The sequence below is a fragment of the Arachis stenosperma genome, chromosome 9 (assembly GCF_014773155.1).
Source record: "Arachis stenosperma cultivar V10309 chromosome 9, arast.V10309.gnm1.PFL2, whole genome shotgun sequence".
NCBI lineage: Eukaryota > Viridiplantae > Streptophyta > Magnoliopsida > Fabales > Fabaceae > Arachis > Arachis stenosperma.
Window position 1 is genome coordinate 27,347,305 of NC_080385.1, and position 16,259 is coordinate 27,363,563.

Sequence of the window (16,259 nt, forward strand, 5' to 3'; positions counted from 1 at the left end):
GTAAGCTTAAAGCCAGGATTGCCGAGTTGGAGAATGAGGTTCTAGAGACCTTGACACAAGATTTTGATCGAACTTTGGCTCAAATTGGCATGATTGCTCCAGAGTTGGTTTTTTCGATGTTTGATGTCACCAAAATTGTCGCTAATGGTGAGCTAGTAGATAATGATATTTTGGCCGAGAACCAGGATGAAAATGAGATTGTTGGTCAGGAGGAAACGTAGTGGATATGGTTTTTCATTTACTACTTTTTGCATTTTATGTTTGTGATATGTTGATCTGTAGGCGTAGTTAGTTGTTTGGATAAGCCATATTTTGTAATATGAACATATGTTGCCGTGTTAGGATACTGATTGTTTGGTTTGGATAAATAAATTATGCTTCGCATAATGACACTGCTTTCTTTTTGTATTTTTGAATTAAAAACAAGGTAAAAGTGGAGAATGTTTATTTGTTCTCTGTAAAAAAGATACATATGGTTGATATAGTGTGGAGAACCTCATTAAAACCTCTCCAAGTAAAAATCCAATAGGAAAAAAAATTTATGAGTAGAAAAAAGAGTGTCTCCCCTTGTCTATATCAAAGTCACATAAAATAATGATTAAGCGAACAGATGTTCCATGTATCCGGGAGATTGTCTCCTTCTAGTTTCTGGAGTTTGTATGCCCCCTTTCTGAGGTTATGTATAACTCGGTAAGGTCCTTCCTATGTTGCGGTGAGCTTATCTTAGGCAGGTGGCTTTCTTGCTTCTTCTGTTTGTCTGAAGACAAGGTCTCTTTCATTGAATGTTCGGAAGTGGACTTTCTTGTTCTACTTTCTTTGGATTATTGTTTGCATGGATTTTTGTCTTATGGCTGCTCTTTCTCTTTCTTCATCAATTGTATCTGGCTCTATTTTCTTGTGTTTATCGTTTTAAACTGTTGTTGTATGTTCGGCTCATACTAAGCTTTGTGCAACCTCAACGGGGATCATTACATCTGAACCCTAGACAAGTCGAAAAGGTGTCTCATGTGTTGTAGATTGCATGGTAGTATTGTAGGTCCATAGGACTTTTGGGATGAGCTTTGCCTATTGTCCCTTGGCATATCCTAGCTTTCTCTTTAAAGCCTGGAGAATGACTTTATTAGTGGCTTCGGCCAAGCCATTCGTTTTTGGTTCCTTCTCGAGAAAAAATGGTGCTTGATGTGAAACCTCTGCAAAAATTCAGCAAGATTGTGGTCTACAAACTGCCGACCATTGTCAGTTATGATAGCCTTAGGTAACCAAAACAACCAATAATACTTTTCCAAAGAAATGATTTGATTTTTCAGCACTGATTTTTGCTAATGGTTATGCATCTATTCATTTCGAAAAATAATCGACTGTAACTAACAAAAATTTTACCTAGCCAGGAGTTTTGGAAAATGGTCCTAAGATGTCTATCCCCCATTTATAAAATGTTCAACTTACCTCCGAACTATGGAGCAACTTGGCTGGCCTGTGAATGTGAATGATTGAGAAATGCTTCTGGCAAGTGTCACAGTGTTTGACTTTATTTAAATAATCTTGCTTCATTATTGGCTAATAATATCCTTCTCTTGCAATCTTAGATGCCAAGCTCATTCCTCCGATGTAATTACCACACACCCCCTCGTGGACCTCTACCATTGCAAGGTCGCTCTCATCCTTTCTAAAACAATAGAGAAGGAGTTGTGAAAACCCACACTTGTATAATTCATCTCGAATCATTGTAAATAAACTTGCTCGTCTTTTAAATATGCTCGGGTTGGTTATTCCACCTGGTAACTGTCCTGTTTGGATAAGTGTTTGTATGGTTCCCTCCAATCTTAAATATGTGAAAGAGACAAAACAATTTTGTTGCTAATGCTAGGCTCAGCAAGGGTGAATTATGAGAGAATAGATTCATTCACGTGTTTTCTAGTTGTTGCTAATTTTGATAGTGTATCAGCTCGGGTATTGTGTTCTCGGGTGATGTGTGTTATTTGGAAAGAAATAAATCTTGAAATAAGGTCCTTCACTAACATAAAGTATTTGTCTAGCAAATGATTTCGGATTTGGAAGTTACATGTTACCTGTTGAACAACCACCTAAGGAATCACAATATACTTCTAAGTACATCTTGTTTAGAGATTGTGCTAATCGGAGACCAGCCAGCAGTGCTTCATACTCTGCCTGGTTATTGCTTGTTGGAAAGGAGAAGCATATTGACTGCTTCGTGCATAGGTCATAGTTATTGGTGAGTAATACTCCTACTATGACCCCTCTGTGTTGGCAGCTTCGTCAACATATAGATGCCAAGCATTGGTGCTTTCTTCCTATGTTATGAATTCGGCTATGAAGTTGGTTAAGTATTGAGCCTTCAATGCTGCCTGAGGTTCGTAGTAAATATCGAACTAGGAGAGCTCGATTGACTATTTCAGAAGCCTCCCCGACACTTCAATTCTTGTTAGGATCTGCCTTAAGGGTTGCTTTGTTCTAATAATATTTGTATGACTTTGAAAATAATGCCTTAGCCTTCTCACTGTAATGATTAGAATATATGACAAATTCTCCATGTTTGTTGATGATTAGATTTTTGACGGTTTAGAATTTCACTAATGAAATCTCGTTGTAAAGTATAGTTTCTAAACCAAACAATAATCCTTTCATACAAAAAGTTGTTTGTCACTAGTACAAACTCCTAAAATTTATAAACCGAAGTATTGGACCTCGGGTCGTTCTCCCTAGGAATTGTAATGAAGTGTCTTGTTATTGGTTGTGAGTTATATTTGGGGTTTTTAAGATTTTGGACAAGAAATATAAATGGCAAAGAAAATAAACTAACAACTAACAAAGCTCTTGGCAAGATATGAGAACTAGAAGTCCTATCCTAGTTATCCTCCTCAATTGTGATGACAAATTGTCCATTACTCCCACTTAGTTAACCTCTAACCATGGAGAAAAGTCAAGTGGATGAATCAATTTGATTCCTCAGGTCCTAATCAACTCCTAAAGGAAAGACTAGCTTTAGAGGCATTCAAATCAATTAGCAACTTCTAATTATCAATCAACAAAGGAATTAGATAACTCAAGAGTCACTAATTACTCTACCTAGGGCAAGAGGAACAAAACCTACACTAAAATCCAACTAAGAATTTCATCAAACACTTGGAAGGTGTAGAAGGAAAGCATAGTAAATCACAACAAGAATAGAATCTAACAACAATTATTGCAAAGAATTAACAACAACAATCAAGGAAATCACAATTATCATGAATTACCTCAAATTGCATTATTGAAAGAAAACAAAGGAACAACAATCTATCCAAAACAAAGTGAAGAATTACAATTATTAAAGCACATAACTAGAAAGAGGAAGAGGAGAAGATTAAGACTTGATAAAGGAGAAGTGAATTAAAGCATGAATTAAACCTAGATCTAAGAAGAGAGATTAACCTAAACCTAATCCTAATTCTAGAGAGAAGTGAGAGCTTCTCTCTCTAAAACCTACTCTAAACTAAAGCTATGACTAATGGTAAAAAGTATGTTGATTCCTCTTCAATCCTTGGCTTAAATAGCATCAGAAATGAGTTGGATTGGGCCCACAAGGCTTCTAAAATCGCTGGCCACGTGTTGCATTAAGTGGGTCATGTGCCACCATCGGCGCGTCTGCGTACCGTGTGCGTGCGCGCCCCTATGCGCGATGCAACTATGGAAAATCTTATATCGTTTCGAAGCCCCGGATGTTAGCTTTCCAACCTAATTGGAACCGCATCATTTGAACCTCTGTAGCTCAAGTTATGGTCAATTAAGTGCGAAGAGGTCAGGCTTGACAGCTTTTTGGTTCCATCATTTCTTCATGAGTTCTCCAACTTTACATGCTTTTTCTTCATTTCCTTAATCCAATCTTTACCTCCTAAATGTGAAATCACTTAACAAACATATCAAGGCATCTAATAGAATCAAGGTAAATTACATTTATCTATTTTAAGACCTAAAAAGCATGTTTTCACTCTTAAGCACAATTAAAGGAGAATATACAAAACCATGCTATTTCATTGAATAAATGTGGGTAAAAGGTGATAAAATCCCCTAAAATCAATACAAGATAAACCCTACAAATGGAGTTTATCAACCTCTCCACACTTAAACCAAGCATGTCCCCATGCTTAAGCCAAGAGAGAAACAAAGGGTATCAACATTTATTCCATGTAAATAAACTATATGCAACCTAAACTATATGCAACTATCTAAATAGATGCAACTAAATGCAAAATGGTTTTACCTACTTAGTTAAAAATAAATCAATCCTCCAAGTCATACATGCACAAATAGGGCCAAGATCATATAACGATTCATGAATCCTACCAATTTTAGTATAAAAATGAAGTTCAAGTGGACTTGCAAGAAGAACGCTCATGAAAGCCGAAAATCACGGAATTGAGCATCGAACCCTCACTGGAAGTGTTTGCACTCTAGTCGCTCAAGTGTATAGGGTTGATTCTCTCAATTCTCCCCTAATCATGCTTTCCAAAATTTGTTTTTCATCTAACAATCAACAATTATTTCATGCATGCATACAATTATCATGAGGTCTTTTCTTTAGGTTGTAATGGGGCTAGGGTCAAGGTAGGGTCATATATGGCGAGTGGACTAGGATTTGAATCTTTGATTAGCTCAAACTTTCCCACCTAACCTATATAATGACCTATACAATTAAGTACTAATCTAACTACCCATTCCTCACTTTTTCACATACTCATGCATTTTCTTTTTAATTCACATTCCATATGCATTGATTCTTTATTGTTTGAGCTTCACTTTGGGGCATTTTGTCCCCTTTTTATTGTTTTTCTTTTTTTTTTCTTTCTTTCTATTATTTATTTTTTTTCTTTTCTTTTTCTTTTGTTTTTCTCATTTTTTTTATACAAGAGCATCAATGCATAAGGTTTTACATTCGATCAATACATGAGTATGTACCCAATTCCCAATATTTACACTAATAATACAAAACTACCCTTTTATTCACCCAATGTCCCAAGGTTCCCACACTTAAATGATACTCACATACACTAACCTAAGCTAATCAAAGATCCAAATAAGGACTTTTATTATTTTCCGCTTTAAGGCTTGTAATGTGCTAAATTAAGAGCAAAGTGGGTTAATCGTAGGCTCAAATTTGGCTAACAAAGGAAGATAAACGGTAAGGCCATTTGGGTAAGTGAGCTAATGAAATGATGGCATCAATCATATAAGTGCATGAATACACAAAATAATGGACATAAAGAATCAAACAAATCAAAGATTACAATCATAGGAAGAGAATAATGCACACAAGAAGGAAAAATAAGTGGTTATAAGATGTAACCACACCATTAGGCTCGAATCTCGCAAGCTTGTGTTCTTAGCTCAAAAACCATGTTCTAAATACATTCTTTCAAGAAAGTTCAACAAAAATTTTTCAAATTGGTAGATTGCCCTAAAATGGTTTCTTGGGAAAGAAATCATCATCCTAACCAAGTAGTCCTAACAAAAAAAAGAAGTGGTAAAAATATGTACAAATTCTAACTAACATGCAACCTATCATGCAATGCAATAACTAATCTAACAAAGAAAACTAAGAATTGGTGTTGAACAAGGAAATTGTTACCCACGGAGATCGGTTAGACGACCTCCCCACACTTGAAGATTGCACCGTCCTCGGTGCATGCAAAGAAGGACAAGGTGGACGGGTTGCTACAATTGATGAGTGATGAGCGGATAATTTATACGCTTTTTGGCATTGTTTTTAGGTAGTTTTTAGTAAATTCAAGCTACTTTTAGGGATGTTTTCCTTAGTTTTTATGTTAAATTCACATTTCTGGACTTTACTATGAGTTTGTGTGTTTTTCTGTGATTTCAGGTAATTTCTGGCTGAAATTGAGGGACTTGAGCAAAACTCTGAAAAAGGCTGACAAAAGAACTGCTGATGCTGTTGGAATCTGACCTCCCTGCACTCAAAATGGATTTTCTGGAGCTACAGAACTCCAAATGGCGCGCTCTCAACGGCGTTGGAAAGTAGACATCCAGAGCTTTCCATCAATATATAATAGTCCATACTTTATTTGAAAATTGACGACGTAACTTGGCGTTGAACGCCAAGTACATGCTGCTGTCTGGAGTTAAACGCCAGAAAAACGTCATGATCCGGAGTTGAACGCCCAAAACACGTCATAACTCGGAGTTCAACTCCAAGAGAAGCCTCAGCTCGTGGATTGATCAAGCTCAGCCCAAGCATACACCAGGTGGGCCCCGGAAGTGGATTTATGCATCAATTACTTACTCATATAAACCCTAGGAGCTAGTTTATTATAAATAGGATGATTTACTAATGTATTAGACATCTTTGGTCTCAGCTTTGTTTTATTCTTCATCCTAAGAGGCTATTGATCACGTTTTAGGGGGCTGGCCATTCGGCCATGCCTGAACCTCTTACTTATGTATTTTCAACGGTGGAGTTTCTGCACACCATAGATTAAGGGTGTGGAGCTCTGCTGTACCTCAAGTATTAATGCAATTCTATTTTCTTTCATTCAATTCTCTCTTATTCTTATTCCAAGATATTCATTCGCACCCAAGAACATGATGAAGGTGATGATTATGTGACGCTCATCACCATTCTCACCTATGAACGCGTGTGATTGACAACCACTTCCGTTCTACATGCAACAGAGCTTGAATGTGTATCTCTTAGATTCTCCAACAGAATCTTCGTGGTATAAGCTAGATAGATGGCGGCATTCATGAGGATCCGGAAAGTCTCACCTTGTCTGTGGTATTCCGAGTAGGATCCTGGGAGTCCGGAAAGTTTAACCTTGTCTGTGGTATTCCGAGTAGGATTCCGGTAATGAATGACTGTGACGTGCTTCAGACTTGCAAGTGCTGGGCGTGATGACAAACGCAAAAGAATCAAGGGATTCTATTCCAGTAGGCGCGGGAACCAACCAGTGATTAGTCGTGCTGTGACAGAGCGCGTGAGAGTAGTTTTCACTGCGAGGATGGGATGTAGCCTTCGGCCAGGTGATGCCTCCAGACGATTAGCCATGCGAGTGACAGCCGCAGAGGACCATTTTCCCGAGAGGATTAAAAGTAGCCATCGTCGAACGGTGAACCCCTATACACAGCTTGCCATGGAAAGGAATAAGAAGGATTGAGTTGAAGCAGTAGGAGAGCAGGCGTCCTTGAGCCATACAGTATCTCCATATGCTTATCTGAAATTTCCACCAATGAATCTGCATAAGTATTTCTATCCCTTTTTAATTCTTCTATTTTCTTTTTTCTATTTTCGAAACCATAAACCAATTTAATCTGCCTGACTGAGATTTACAAGGTGACCATAGCTTGCTTCATACCAACAATCTCTGTGGGATCGACCCTTACTCGCGTAAGGTTTATTACTTGGACGACCCAGTACACTTGCTGGTTAGTTGAACGGAGTTGTGTTCACTCGTGCCAATTTCAAATTCCATAATTTTACAATGAGTACAACTTAAAGAATATGGATCACAATTTCGTCCACCAAGTTTTTGGCGCCGTTGTCGGAGATTGTTCGAGTATGGACAACTGACGGTTCATCTTGTTGCTCAGATTAGGTAATTTTCTTTTCAAAAAGTTTTCTAAAATCTTTCAAAAATATTTTTTTATTTTCGTTTTTTTAATATAATTTTCGAAAAAAATAATAAAAATACAAAAAAATCATAAAATCAAAAAAAAAAAACCAAAAATATTTCGTGTTTCTTGTTTGAGTCTTGAGTCAAATTTTAAGTTTGGTGTCAATTGCATGCTTTAAAAATTTTTTCTTGCATTTTTCGAAAATCCCATGCATTTATAGTGTTCTTCATGATCTTCAAGTTGTTCTTAATAAGTCCTCTTGTTTGATCTTGATGTTTTCTTGTTTTGTGTTGGTTGTTGTTTTTCATATGCATTTTTTTGTTTGTTAGAGTCCATGCATTAAAGATTTCTAAGTTTGGTGTCTTGCATGTTTTCTTTGCATCAAAAATTTTTCAAAATTATGTTCTTGATGTTCATCATGATCTTCATAGTGTTCTTGGTGTTCATCTTGACATTCATATTATTCTTGCATGCATCATGTGTTTTGATCCAAAATTTTTATGTTTTGGGTCATTTTTATGTTTTTCTCTCTCATCATTAAAAATTCAAAAAACTCAAAAAAATATCTTTTCCTTAATTTTCTCCAAATTTTCGAAATTTTGGGTTGACTTGGTAAAAAAAAAATTTTAAAAATTAGTTATTTCTTACAAGTCAAGTCAAATTTTCAATTTTAAAAATCTTATCTTTTCAAAATCTTTTTCAAAAATCATATCTTTTTCATTTTTTCTATTTTTCGAAAATTTCAAAAATATTTTTCAAATTATTTTCAAAATCTTTTCCTTATCTTTACATCATATTTTCGAAAATTCACTAATAATTAATGTGATTGGTTCAAAAATTTGAAGTTTGTTACTTTCTTGTTAAGAAAGGTTCAATCTTTAAGTTCTAGAATCTTATCTTGTAGTTTCTTGTTAGTGAAGTAAATAATTTCAAAATTTTTTAATTAAATCTTTTTATCTTTTATTTTGATCTTTTTCAAAAATTTTATCTTTTTTAAAATTTGATTTCAAAATATCTTATCTAACTTACTATCTTCTTATCTTTTTCAATTTTGATTTCAAATCTTTTTCAATCAACTAACTAACTTCTTGTTTGTTTCTTATTTTTTTCAAAACCACCTAACTACTTTTTCCTCTCTAATTTTTGAAAATATCTCATCCCTTTTTCAAAAATTCTTTTTAATTAACTAATTGTTTCATGTTTTAATTTTAATTACATTTTATCTCTAATTTTCGAAAATCACTAACCCCTTTTCAAAAATTATTTTCGAAATATCCCTTCTCTTTTCTTCTTCTATTTAATTATTTAATTACTAACACTTCTCTCCACCTCTCTTCATCCAAAAATCCGAATCTCCCTCTTCATTCTTCTACCCCTTCTTTTTCTACTAACATAAAGGAATCTCTATACTGTGACATAGAGGATTCCTCTTCTTTTCTTGTTTTCTTCTCTTTCATATGAGCAGAAACAAGGATAAAGGCACTCTTGTTGAAATTGATCCAGAACCTGAAAGGACTCTGAAGAGAAAATTAAGAGAAGCTAAATTACAACAACCCAAAAACAACCTTTCAGAAATTTTCGAACAAGAGAAGGAGATGGCAGCCGAAAATAATAATAATGCAAGGAGAATGCTTGGTGACTTCACAAAGCCAACGTCCAAGTTTGATGGAAGAAGCATCTCTATTCCTACCATTGGAGCCAACAACTTCGAGCTGAAACCTCAGCTAGTTGCCTTGATGCAACAAAACTGCAAGTTTTATGGACTTCCATCTGAAGATCCTTATCAGTTTTTAACTGAGTTCTTGCAGATCTGTGAGACTGTAAAGACAAATGGAGTTGATCCTGAAGTCTACAGACTCATGCTTTTCCCTTTTGCTGTAAGAGACGGAGCTAGAATATGGTTGGATTCACAACCTAAGGATAGCCTGGACTCCTGGGATAAGCTGGTCACTGCCTTCTTGGATAAATTCTTTCCTCCTCAAAAGCTGAGCAAGCTGAGAGTGGATGTTCAAACCTTCAAACAAAAAGATGGTGAATCCCTCTATGAAGCTTGGGAAAGATACAAGCAGCTGACCAAAAGATGTCCATCTGACATGTTCTCAGAATGGACCATATTAGATATATTCTATTATGGTCTCTCTGAATTTTCGAAAATGTCATTGGACCACTCTGCAGGTGGATCTATTCACCTGAAGAAAATGCCTGAAGAGGCTCAAAAACTTATTGACATGGTTGCAAACAACCAATTCATGTACACTTCTGAGAGGAATTCCGTGAACAATGGGATACCTCAGAAGAAAGGAGTTCTTGAAATTGATGCTCTGAATGCTATATTGGCACAGAACAAAGTGTTGACTCAACAGGTCAACATGATCTCTCAAAATCTGAATGGATGGCAACATGCATCCAACAGTACTAGAGAGGCAGCTTCTGAAGAAGCTTATGATCCTGAGAACCCTGCCATAGCAGAGGTTAATTACATGGGTGAACCTTATGGAAACACCTATAACTCATCATGGAGAAATCATCCAAATTTCTCATGGAAGGATCAACAAAAGCCTCAACAAGGCTTTAACAATGGTGGACGCAACAGGCTGAACAATAGTAAGCCATATCCATCATCTTCTCAGCAACAGACAGAGAATTCTGAACAAAATACTTCTAATTTAGCTAATATAGTCTCTGATCTGTCAAAGGCCACTTTCAGTTTCATGAGTGAAACAAGATCCTCCATTAGAAATCTGGAGGCACAAGTGGGCCAGCTGAGTAAGAAAGTCATTGAAACTCCTCCCAGTATTCTCCCAAGCAATACAGAAGAAAATCCAAAAGGAGAGTGCAAAGCCATTGACATAGTCAATATGGTCGAATGCACAAGGGAGGAGGAAGACGAAAATCCTAGTAAGGAAGACCTCCTGGGACGTTCCTCAAGCAAGAAGGAGTTTCCTATTAATGATCCAAAGGAATCTGAGGCTCATACAGAGACCATAGAGATTCCATTGAATCTCTTTCTGCCATTCATGAGCTCTGAAGACTATTCATCCTCTGAAGAGGATGAAGATGTAACTGGAGAGCAAGTTGTTCAATACTTAGGAGCTATCATGAAGCTGAATGCCAAGTTGTTTGGTAATGAGACTTGGGAAAGTGAACCTCCCTTGCTCATTAATGAACTGGATACTTGGATTCAGAAAATTCTACCTCAAAAGAAACAAGATCCTGGCAAGTTCTTAATACCTTGTACCGTAGGCACCATGATCTTTGAAAAGGCTCTATGTGATCTGGGGTCAGGGATAAATCTTATGCCACTCTCTGTAATGGAGAAGCTGGGGATCATTGAGGTACAACCTGCCTTGTTCTCATTACAACTGGCAGACAAGTCATTGAGATAAGCTTATGGGTTAGTAGAAGACGTGCTAGTAAAGGTTGAAGGCCTTTACATCCCTGCTGATTTCATAATCTTAGACACTAGGAAGGAAGAGGATGATTGCATCATCCTTGGAAGACCTTTCCTAGCCACAGCAGGAGCTGTGATAGACGTCAACAGAGGTGAATTAGTCCTTCAATTGAATGGGGACTACCTTGTGTTTAAGGCACATGGCCATCCCTCTGTGACAAAAGAGAGTAAGCATGAAGAGCTTCTCTCAGTTCAGAGTCAAGAAGAGCCCACACAGTCAAACTCTAAGTTTGGTGTTGTGAAGCCACAACCAAACTCTAAGTTTGGTGTTAAGATCCCATATCCAAACTCTAAGTTTGGTGTGGACAACTATACAACATTGACCTGATCACCTTGTGGCTCCATGAGAGCCACTATCAAGCTATTGACATTAAAGAAGCGCTTGTTGGGAGGCAACCCAATTTTATTTATCTAATTTCTATTTTATACTATTTTATTGTTATTTTATGTTTTATTAGGTACATGATCATGAGGAGTCATGAAAAAAATCATAAAAATTAAAAACAGAATCAAAAACAGCAGAAGAAAAAAATTTTCACCCTGGAAGACGCACAGGCTAGCGTTCAACGCCAGTAAGGTGCATCTGGCTGGCGTTCAACGCCAGAACAGAGCATCATTCTGGCGCTGAACGCCAGAAACAAGCAACATCCTGGCGCTGAACGCCAGGAATGTGCCTAAAGAGGAAAAACTGGCGCTGAACGCCAGTAACAAGCATGAAACTGGCGTTCAACGCCAGAAACATGCTTTACATGGGCGTTGAACGCCCAGAATGTGCACCAATGGGCGTTTAAACGCCAGAATGATGCACGAAGGCATTTTACATGCCTATTTGGTGCAGGGATGGAATTTCTTGACACCTCAGGATCTGTGGACCCCACAGGACACCTCAGGATCTGTGGACCCCACAGGATCCCCACCTACCATATTCCCACCTTACCTTTTAATCCTAATCACACTCTCCTAATCCTATTTCACTCTTCCCCATGTCACACTTCCCAACACCTTTCACCAATCACCTCAATTCCTCTTCCCAATTACCCCATTCACCACTCACATCCATCCACTCTTCCCCATAAACCCCACCTACCTTCAAAAATTCAAACCAATTTCCCTCCCATTCCCACCCAAAATGGCCGAACATACCTCCCCCCTTTCCCTATAAATACCCTTCCATTCTACTTCATTTTCACACCACACAACCCCTTCTTCTCACCCTTGGCCGAACCATCACTCTCCCTTCTCCACCATATTTTCTTCTTCTTCTTCTTCTCTTATTTTTTCTCTTGCTCGAGGGCGAGTAATATTTTAAGTTTGGTGTGGTAAAAGCATAAGCTTTTTTTGTTTTTCCATTACCAATGGCACCTAAGGCCGGAGTATCCTCTAGAAAAGGAAAAGGGAAGACAAAAGCTTCCACCTCCGAGTCATGGGAGATGGAAAGATTCATCTCCAAGAGCCATCAAGACCACTTCTATGATGTTGTGGCAAAGAAGAAGGTGATCCCTGAGGTCCCTTTCAAGCTCAAGAGATCCGACATGAAGTCCGAAGAAGAGGTTGGGAAGTCTTAACCAACCCCATACAACAAGTCGGAATCTTAATGGTTCAAGAGTTCTATGCCAATGCATGGATCACTAGGAACCATGATCAAGGTATGAACCCGAGTCCAAAGAATTATCTCACAATGGTTCGGGGGAAATACTTGGATTTCAGTTCGGAAAATGTAAGGTTGGCATTCCACTTGTCCATGATGCAAGGTGATGAACGCCCCTACACTAGAAGGGTCAACTTTGATCAAAGGTTGGACCAAGTCCTTATGGACATTTGTGTGGAAGGAGCTCAATGGAAGAGAGACTCCAAAGGCAAGCCAGTCCAACTAAGAAGACTGGACCTCAAGCCTATAGCTAGAGGATGGTTGGAGTTCATTCAACGCTCCATCATTCCTACTAGCAACCGATCTGAAGTTACTGTGGATCGGGCCATCATGATTCATGGCATCATGATTGGAGAGGAAGTAGAAGTTCATGAGGTCATCTCCAATGAAATCTACAAAATAGCCGACAAGCCTTCACCCATGGCACGGTTAGCTTTTCCTCACCTTATTTGCCATCTATGTTACTCAGCTGGAGTTATCATAGAAGGAGACATCTCCATTGAAGAGGATAAGCCCATCACCAAGAAGAGGATGGAGCAAGCAAGAGAAGCCCCTCACGGTTCTCAAGAGGTGCATGAGGAAGCTCATCATCAAGAAATCCCTGAGATGCCTCAAGGGATGCACTTTCCTCCAAACAACTATTGGGAGCAACTCAACACTTCCTTAGAAGGTTTGAGCCATAATGTGGAACAATTAAGGGTGGAACATCATGAGCACTCCGTCATTCTCTAAGAAATAAGAGAATATCAAAGAGCAATGAGGAAGGAGCAACAAAGGCAAGGAAGGGACATAGAAGAGCTAAAGAACATCATTGGTCCTTCAAGAAGAAGACGCCACTAAAGGTGGATTCATTCCTTGTTCTTTACTTCTTTCTGTTTTCGGTTTTTAATGTTATGTTTATCTATGTTTTGTGTCTTTATTTCATGATCATTAGTATGTAACCATGCCTTAAAGCTATGAATAAAATCCATTAATCCTTCACTTCTCTTAAATGAAAAATGTTTTAATTCAAAAGAACAAGAAGTACATAAATTTCGAAAATAGCTCTTGAATTTAGTTTAATTATATTAATGTGGTGACAATACTTTTTGTTTTCTGAATGAATGCTTGAACAGTGTATATGTCTTTTGATCTTGTTGTTTATGAATGTTAAAACTGTTGGCTCTTGAAAGAATGATGAACAAAGAGAAATGTTATTGATGATCTGAAAAATCATGAAATTGATTCTTGAAGCAAGAAAAAGCAGTGAAAAAAAAAAGAGAATGAGCAATAGAAAAAGCCACGAGCCCTTAAAACCAAAAGGCAAGGGTAAAAAGGATCCAAGGCTTTGAGCATCAATGGATAGGAGGGCCTAAGGAAATTAAATCCAGGCCTAAGCGGCTAAATCAAGCTGTCCCTAACCATGTGCTTGTGTCATGAAGGTCCAAGTGAAAAGCTTGAGACTGAGTGGTTAAAGTCGTGATTCAAAGCAAAAGAGTGTGCTTAAGAGCTCTGGACACCACTAACTGGGGACTCTAGCAAAGCTAAGTCACAATCTGAAAAGGTTCACCCAGTTATGTGTCTGTGGCATTTATGTATCCGGTGGTAATACTGGAAAACAAAGTGCTTGGGGCCACGGCCAAGACTCATAAGTAGCTGTGTTCAAGAATCAACATGCTTAACTAGGAAAGTCAATAACACTATCTGAAATTCTAAGTTCCTAGAGAAGCCAATCATTCTAAAACTTCAAAGGAAAAAGTGAGATACCAAAACTGTTCAGAAGCAAAAAGCTACAAGTCCCGCTCATCTAATTATAATTAATATTCATGATATTCTGGAATTTATAGTATATTCTCTTCTTTTTATCCTATTTGATTTTTAGTTGCTTGGGGACAAGCAACAATTTAAGTTTGGTGTTGTGATGAGCGGATAATTTATACGCTTTTTGGCATTGTTTTTAGGTAGTTTTTAGTAAATTCAAGCTACTTTTAGGGATGTTTTCCTTAGTTTTTATGTTAAATTCACATTTCTGGACTTTACTATGAGTTTGTGTGTTTTTCTGTGATTTCAGGTAATTTCTGGCTGAAATTGAGGGACTTGAGCAAAACTCTGAAAAAGGCTGACAAAAGGACTGCTGATGCTGTTGGAATCTGACCTCCCTGTACTCAAAATGGATTTTCTGGAGCTACAGATTTCCAAATGGCGCGCTCTCAACGGCGTTGGAAAGTAGACATCCAGAGCTTTCCATCAATATATAATAGTCCATACTTTATTCGGAAATTGACGACATAACTTGGCGTTGAACGCCAAGTACATGCTGCTGTCTGGAGTTAAACGCCAGAAAAACGTCATGATCCGGAGTTGAACGCCCAAAACACGTCATAACTCGGAGTTCAACTCCAAGAGAAGCCTCAGCTCGTGGATTGATCAAGCTCAGCCCAAGCATACACCAAGTGGGCCCCGGAAGTGGATTTATGCATCAATTACTTACTCATGTAAACCCTAGGAGCTAGTTTATTATAAATAGGATGATTTACTAATGTATTAGACATCTTTGGTCTCAGCTTTGTTTTATTCTTCATCCTAAGAGGCTATTGATCACGTTTTAGGGGGCTGGCCATTCGGCCATGCCTGAACCTCTTACTTATGTATTTTCAACGGTGGAGTTTCTGCACACCATAGATTAAGGGTGTGGAGCTCTGCTGTACCTCAAGTATTAATGCAATTCTATTTTCTTTCATTCAATTCTCTCTTATTCTTATTCCAAGATATTCATTCGCACCCAAGAACATGATGAAGGTGATGATTATGTGACGCTCATCACCATTCTCACCTATGAACGCGTGTGATTGACAACCACTTCCGTTCTACATGCAACAGAGCTTGAATGTGTATCTCTTAGATTCCCCAACAGAATCTTCGTGGTATAAGCTAGATAGATGGCGGCATTCATGAGGATCCGGAAAGTCTCACCTTGTCTGTGGTATTCCGAGTAGGATCCTGGGAGTCCGGAAAGTTTAACCTTGTCTGTGGTATTCCGAGTAGGATTCCGGTAATGAATGACTGTGACGTGCTTCAGACTTGCAAGTGCTGGGCGTGATGACAAACGCAAAAGAATCAAGGGATTCTATTCCAGTAGGCGCGGGAACCAACCAGTGATTAGCCGTGCTGTGACAGAGTGCGTGAGCGTAGTTTTCACTGCGAGGATGGGATGTAGCCTTCGGCCAGGTGATGCCTCCAGACGATTAGCCATGCGAGTGACAGCCGCAAAGGACCATTTTTCCGAGAGGATTAAAAGTAGCCATCGTCGAACGGTGAACCCCTATACACAGCTTGCCATGGAAAGGAATAAGAAGGATTGAGTTGAAGCAGTAGGAGAGTAGGCGTCCTTGAGCCATACAGTATCTCCATATGCTTATCTGAAATTCCCACCAATGAATCTGCATAAGTATTTCTATCCCTTTTTAATTCTTCTATTTCCTTATTTCTATTTTCGAAACCATAAACCAATTTAATCTGCCTGACTGAGATTTACAAGGTGACCATAGCTTGCTT